General features: G+C 38.6%; 1 protein-coding gene across 2 annotated transcripts in view; it reads right to left on the bottom strand.

Annotated features, from left to right (window-relative positions):
- The window catches only part of twin (CCR4-NOT transcription complex subunit 6-like twin), a 181076-nt gene that overhangs the window by 23367 nt on the left and 150813 nt on the right, over window positions 1–6896 (bottom strand). The window lies entirely within an intron of this gene.

The raw sequence follows: 6896 nt of genomic DNA, 5'->3' as shown, positions 1-6896 counted from the left end.
TCCTGAACCATACGAACCCACGACATATCGTAAAATATTATTTCTTTAAGAGGTCAACCTTAATTAGTAATTTTCAAGCCGTAATGTTATAACCGGGGACAACTTACTGAAATTTAATGGTGCTTTATTAAAATGCTATGAACTTTTTATCAAACAGGTTAATAATCCTTTACAAACTCAAAACATTAGTAAGATATTTGTCACTGCCTTTGCTTGAGTGATCTATCAACACGACTTTTAATTTATCTGATTCTCATGCATGCCGCCAGTTAAGATTCATCCTATTTCTTGATTTAACATTCATAAAGTTAAATAATTGCTCACAGAGATGACAGTAACAACACGTGTTTTATGATATGTAACCATCGTTCATGAAACAGAGTAACACAATCCCTGCAACAAGGGTACGTGCACCACAGATGCTAGCATGTGGACAATGGGCAAAACCCCTTATGTATAAAACATAATATTCCAGCATAATTAACTCCATGGAGTACAGTCTTCTTGGGACGCTAATAACAATTTACATGAATGAAGAAACTTTTCACATTTTATGGAACCCAAAGGTTTATTACATTATTACAATGTTCTTACCTGTACAAAATAACATGATTCCTTGTAATGTTTACTCAATTATCGTGTTTAACTTTTAATGATGGCAGCTGACTACCATAGGTAATTACAAAGAGAAATCGGTTCCTGGAGTCGTACGTTTGAAGATGAAAACATTCAAACTCTCATCATAGTGTGCAGTAGTTCTGAATACTTCAGTAATTGTCAGGTAGTCATTACACACTCGTAATGACATACTTATTAAGCTGAGGTTAAAAACTTCGGCTTTGAGTAAGACAACCATTCAACATAACTTGAAAAATAAGTTACGAGAAAGCCACGCCCTGTCTTCCTTCCCCTTTGCAGTCTGAAATCATCTGATTGTACGAATTACCATCATGCACGTATTTTCATGACTCATTTTGAATCACGCGGCCAACGGGTCAGATTTCATCTGGTGATCCTTGAGTTAAGTCTTAAGTGTACTTTGTCTTCAACGGGGTGGGTTATAAAGCTACATAAAAAACGCAAGTACTAGTCACGGCAGCTGATTGAGCATTTGCATAGTTGTTGAGATTTTTGCCGTGATCGGTCTTGTCTATTGTGCGGGTGGAGGGAGCTTAGGAAACCTGTTATGCAATTAAACGCATACTTTGATCATTTCGTCATGTCTTTTTATGTCGATGTTATCAGTTCGTATAGGTTTAGTGTATCAGACCTAGGTGAATACCGCAAAGATTCCAGAGGAAGGTTAGCTTTCTGTCAGTTACACAAATTACAGAATCTTGACAAGAGCCACCCGAAGGTGGCGAATGGTACGAGTATTTCCGCTACATTTATATTTTTCTCTAAGCATTGTATAAAATGCTGCTTCAGTTAACATTTCCTGTGTTTATCTGATACACGCACGCGCGCGTACACACACACAAATGCTCTACTATCTTTCACAAACTGAACATATTCCTCTCTCCCGACCTATCAATATTCTTTTGTCTGAAAACAGCCATTCCTTCATTCCATCTTCTACTCGTACTTCCGTCTCATAACATAACATTACAGGTAGGCCTCGATTTACGCCGGGGTTACGTTCCACCTTCTCGCGGTCGATAGCTGAAGCGGCGTAAATCGAGTATTTAAATGAGATAAGTTCCTTCACTACGAAAATTGAACTATAAGAGTTAATATAAGTGTTTAATATTAAATATTTGTGGTTATTTTATAACTATGAGATATAAATAATATTTATAGATAAAATATAATAAAATAAAAATCTAACTTAGTACTTAGTTCCTGTAGAGCCATCTTCGGAGTATGTAGTAACGCCACTGTCTGCCCCCTCATTGATGTTCACTGACAGTGGCGTTACGGGGCGGCGTCAATGGGATGGGCCTTCTTATTAGAGCGCCAGAGAACAGGCGAGTCTTCACAATGCCCTTCATTACACGTGGATTCTCTGAATGGTACACCAACATCGGCTTTAACTTAAAAGTGTCTGATGCATTACCACCCACAGGTAATGTAAGCCGATCTCTTGCAGCCTTAAAAAACAGGGGCAGACCTCTCTTCATGGGCTATGTACGTCCTACCAGGCATCTTATTCCAGTACAGTCCCGTTTCATCAACATTAAAGACCAAGTCTGGCGGACGAGGAGAAAGCAACTGACGCCGACACTAGTGTCTTATTATATTTGTTTTTTATTATTATTATTTTAAAAGGGCGTTAATGTGAAACAACGTAAAATGAAGCGTCGTAAAGCGGGGCCTACCTGTACATACCTTAGAGATTATGTTTTCAAATTTTGAACAAATATTAACGACACTTTCATTTCTACACACAAGTCATTAGCGTAACTCTTATTGTATGCAGATAAGCTCATAAATATCTGACAGAAAATTTATGTCGAAAAATTCTGATTTACGTATCGAACTCCGCCATTACAGACGTTCTAGTTGTACCAACTGTTATATCAGAAATATGGCATTCAAAACAGAGATCAATTTGGAACATCACGAAAAGCTAAAAATAATGCGATTACATCACAGCTGAAAATTATACACCTAGGGCTAAGATATTTTGACATTAATAGTGAAAAGCCTAACAATGTTGGAACTTGAAAGTATCACGAGACAGGAAGATTCCTAGCTCGTATCTGTAACTCCATGTGTGGTATCTAGTAACTACTTGGAGCCAAACAGGCATTACAACTCGGAAAACCAACATCGAAAATTTCACCACCGTGAAAACTTCATACCGCTGATAACAGACGCTAAGAAGAGCGTAGAGTTTATTTTCTAAGGGCAGGAAGAAGATAAGTAATTCGTAATGTTCTTGTAGCGGAGAGACTAGACACAGATAAGAGAGGAGAAGAAACAACCTCCAAAAGATTAAGTTCTCTTTCTCTGTAAACGCAGACTTTAAACGTACAGAAGTTTTCAATACATGCATATACACATCAATGTTTACTTCATGAAGCACAGCTGTAGAGTCGGCACACTGTAATAAAATTTGAACACAACCAAACAATTCTGATACAGTTTTCACCAAGTATTTTAACCCTTTGAAACTAAAAGTTAACGCGTGTAACATGTATCCGCCAGGTTTCCTGAAATACGAAATACATAGACAATAATACGGTTTAGCTGAGGACATTCCATTCACCCCTCACGTTTCATCTGCAAGCCAGTCTAAAATCATTCTATTGCATGATGGAAACCTGTAAATATATTTATAAGGGCCCAATGAAATTTCAATTTAACTAACACTGACCTTTGGAAATAAATAGCATATTTTATAACGAATGCATAAAACAAAAGCACGATGGGAAAGTAGTGGCCTATCTCACCATCAGTGGGCACGTTCTAGGTGTGAATGATTGTTCTAAACGGAGTTTGACTGAATTTCCTGTCGTGTGGTTCTAACTCAAAAAGTTGCTGAGCAAATTTAATTTGGGTTCAAATTGATTCAGTACGTCTACTCTACAAGAAACGAACTTCTTCAATTTTCTCCAAAAAAGGTAATCGCAGAAAACATTAGCACATATAAAAAATATAAAGCATTTGTTCACAGGCGTGACTTCTGTAAATTGCATCATTTGTTGTGTGAATACAACACTTAACGAAGTCCTTTGTCATACTGAAGAACATTGAAATACGTTTACAGCGTAGCATATTACAACGTTAAATCAAATCTTCTATAAAAGGTGATGTAACTTTCGAAATAAAATCTGCCCTTACGTTTCGAGAGAAACTTTGCAAAAACACTGCAGCAAACTGTAGAGACAGAGACAGAACGCCCAGTTTGAGCCCAATTTACCCATTACAGAAAAGGGCAAAGGATAAATTTAAATATGACAACGCATTTAAGCGCGGTGGAAAGGTTAAAAATCGATATCTCGACATTATACACTTTTAAAATAAATTCCACAGCTGTAAGGCCGCAACCTTGCGCAACTTCACTTTTCACTAGGTTATCAATGGGAGATCAATTCTTATGCACTAAACGAAAAAGTTATTAGTCATTCTAAAAAGACTGAATAATAGGGTCTCTACAGGTTATACCATAGAACGAATTCATTAGGATATCCTATAATTGTATAAAGTCAATTCATTCATCACACATTTTAGTGGAACAAATGGTAAGGGGTAATTGTTATCTAGCCGGTCGCGATTTAAAAGGTCGGAAAATTTTTAAAACAATATTAACATAACAAGTGTATAGCTTTGTTAAAATGGCATAATAAATTTTCTGTTGAAATTACTCCGAGCCGAACGTCTTATACTGGACCAAGCTGTTCTAACGACACCACTGTCAACATATCCTTAAAGATTTCAATGTTATCCTGATACCATTCACAGTGAGCTCAACGCCCTTAGGTCCTGAGGATATACGTGATCGACACAACCATGAAAACAATTTACTGTCTCACAGGACGTTCCTTATACGATCAGCAGCCCTACACAATATTAAAACATCACCAAAATTATAAATAATGGTTGACGTCAATAAAAATATGCATTTCCAGAATTTATTCTTCTCTCAATTTCATCATAAACGTCGCTCATATTTTGAAACATTCTCGCATGATTTATATAACACATGCTATGCATTCCTTCACAAAACATGCAAGTACTGTACATCACTGCATCGTGACCGTTATGCCCATGATTCGTCCTGTCTTGTCGACGTATCCTTGATAAAGTAACGTTGTTTATACAAGGCGCTACAAGTCCCCATTACTGAGAGTGAGTCGAGGCTAGCCAAGAAAAAGTGAACGGCAAGACCGCGTCACGAATACGCCAACTTTATTTTACCACGTTTCGTGCTACAGAATGGCCCTGCATCATGATTACTTGCACGCTGAAAACGCCTTATCGACAGGACCCATACGATACTGCTATTTAAGTAATGCTGCGGTCTACGAATGAAACTGGGAAAAAATATTTCCTTAATATATTTAAACGGGCGGCGAACCGACATTCGTACCCGGACTATCGCGTGTTTTCTTTGTACGAACCGCATACAGGTAGCCCTCGATTTACGCCGGGAATGCGTTCCTGGACAAACCGGCGTAAATTGTAACTCTTTTATAATGTGAATCAATGGGAAGGCAATGAGTGCGTTCCCAGCACCAAAACATTGACGAGTAATATAATGGCATTACATTTAAAGCTCTGAAATAACGTAAATGAAATAAAGGGAATTTAAAATATATATTTTATACACTTACAATCGGCAATTCGTTAGTCCCCGCGATTGACTGCGATTCGTTCATGTGACTGATGTGTACAGTCATCTCTGCTGTTATGCGATAGTTGGATTCATGTAAGACGCCGACCTATAGAAAATCGCGTAGTAAAAATAACCCCGGCACCTCCGCAGAGATTAAATCAGTCCTTTCAAAGTTTAAAGCGCCAGGAATGAAATTGCATAAGAGCAAACTCGCATATGCAAAAGTTTGCATTTCACAAACAGCTTTTACCATTTAATCGATCTCATTGGAGCAAATTCGCGTTATCGAAACATACGTAATTGCAGAGATGACTGTATTTATAATTTTTATTCAAAATCAGCGATGTAAGAATTACGATTTAGTATAAGAATCAGTACGAGATACATTGTAAAACGTTATAAATAATAGTATATTTTTTTCTTCACGTTTGGACTTGCTGGTTTCAAAATCGGCGTTATTCTGAATCGGTGCAAATCGAGGGCTACCTGTACAATGAATTAGTAATCGAAAGAAGAACGTAGTGCATAACTACCATTTAGACCTTTAAAATGAAATGTTTTTTTAAGAACTCTTTTGGATTTTGCCGTCATTCTTGACGGGTAATTTACCGTGCCATAGCTCAGGCGGTTAGTCACCGGTTTCCCACTGCAGAGGCCCAAATTCGAGTCCTGTGGGATTCGTGGACAAAATGGCACAGAGACATAGTCTCACCGAATGGCAACAGAAACTGTCCAACAAGACAAACCGAACATCTTCCTCTTTATATTATTCTAATGCCTGTCCCATGCATCTAATTTTTTATCATCGTAATCACTTGGAAACAGAATCGAGAAGAAAATTCGCATTGGACATGTTTTACTGTCAATACGATTGAAACGATGACACACAGACACAAAACCAATTATGATACGCAAGTTATGAGAAGCGAGAAAACATTGGACAGCAATAAATGTTGCGAAACGCATTTACGAGTATATTGCACACACCATTCACCAATACCACAATACGGAAGGACAGACTTCCAAGATGCCTTCTTCTCCGGACTTGTTACAACCATAAAACAGGCAGCCCATCGACTGAAGGAAACGGGTATTGAGGTGTGACGTCCATAAGAGTGTTGATGAATCAACTTATGTAACTATTACTCGTAACTGCGGAGCTGAACTGGAAACGCTTCTCTACGGAGAGAAACAAACCGGCGAAAGGGACAGATGTAGGCCAATATAGGGTGCCCCAAAAACATATATACACACACATGATTAATATTCCATGCTACAATGCGAATACATATTTTTGGGACACTGTATACAGAATGTTCCATTAAAAATGCAACTCGAAAGTATTATACATGAACAACTAATTATATTTAATTCTTACAGCCGTATCCCTTTGTATGAGCCGGGATAGCTCAGTCAGTATAGTGAGTAGCTACGGGCTGGACGGCCGGGGTTCGATCCCCGACGGGGGCAGAGGATTTTTCCTCTAGCCTCTGCGTCCAGACCGGCTCTGGGGCCCACCCAGCCTCCTCTACAATGGGTACCGGGGTCCCTTCCCGTGGGTAAAGCCGGCCGGGGCGTGATGCTGACCACTCACCCCCATCTAGTGCCGAGGTCA

The sequence above is a fragment of the Zootermopsis nevadensis genome, unplaced genomic scaffold (genome assembly GCF_977971745.1).
Source record: "Zootermopsis nevadensis isolate Lab colony 2312 unplaced genomic scaffold, Znev_1.0 Znev_ptg000024l, whole genome shotgun sequence".
Taxonomy (NCBI): domain Eukaryota; kingdom Metazoa; phylum Arthropoda; class Insecta; order Blattodea; family Termopsidae; genus Zootermopsis; species Zootermopsis nevadensis.
This window is presented reverse-complemented; position numbering and strand designations above follow the sequence as displayed.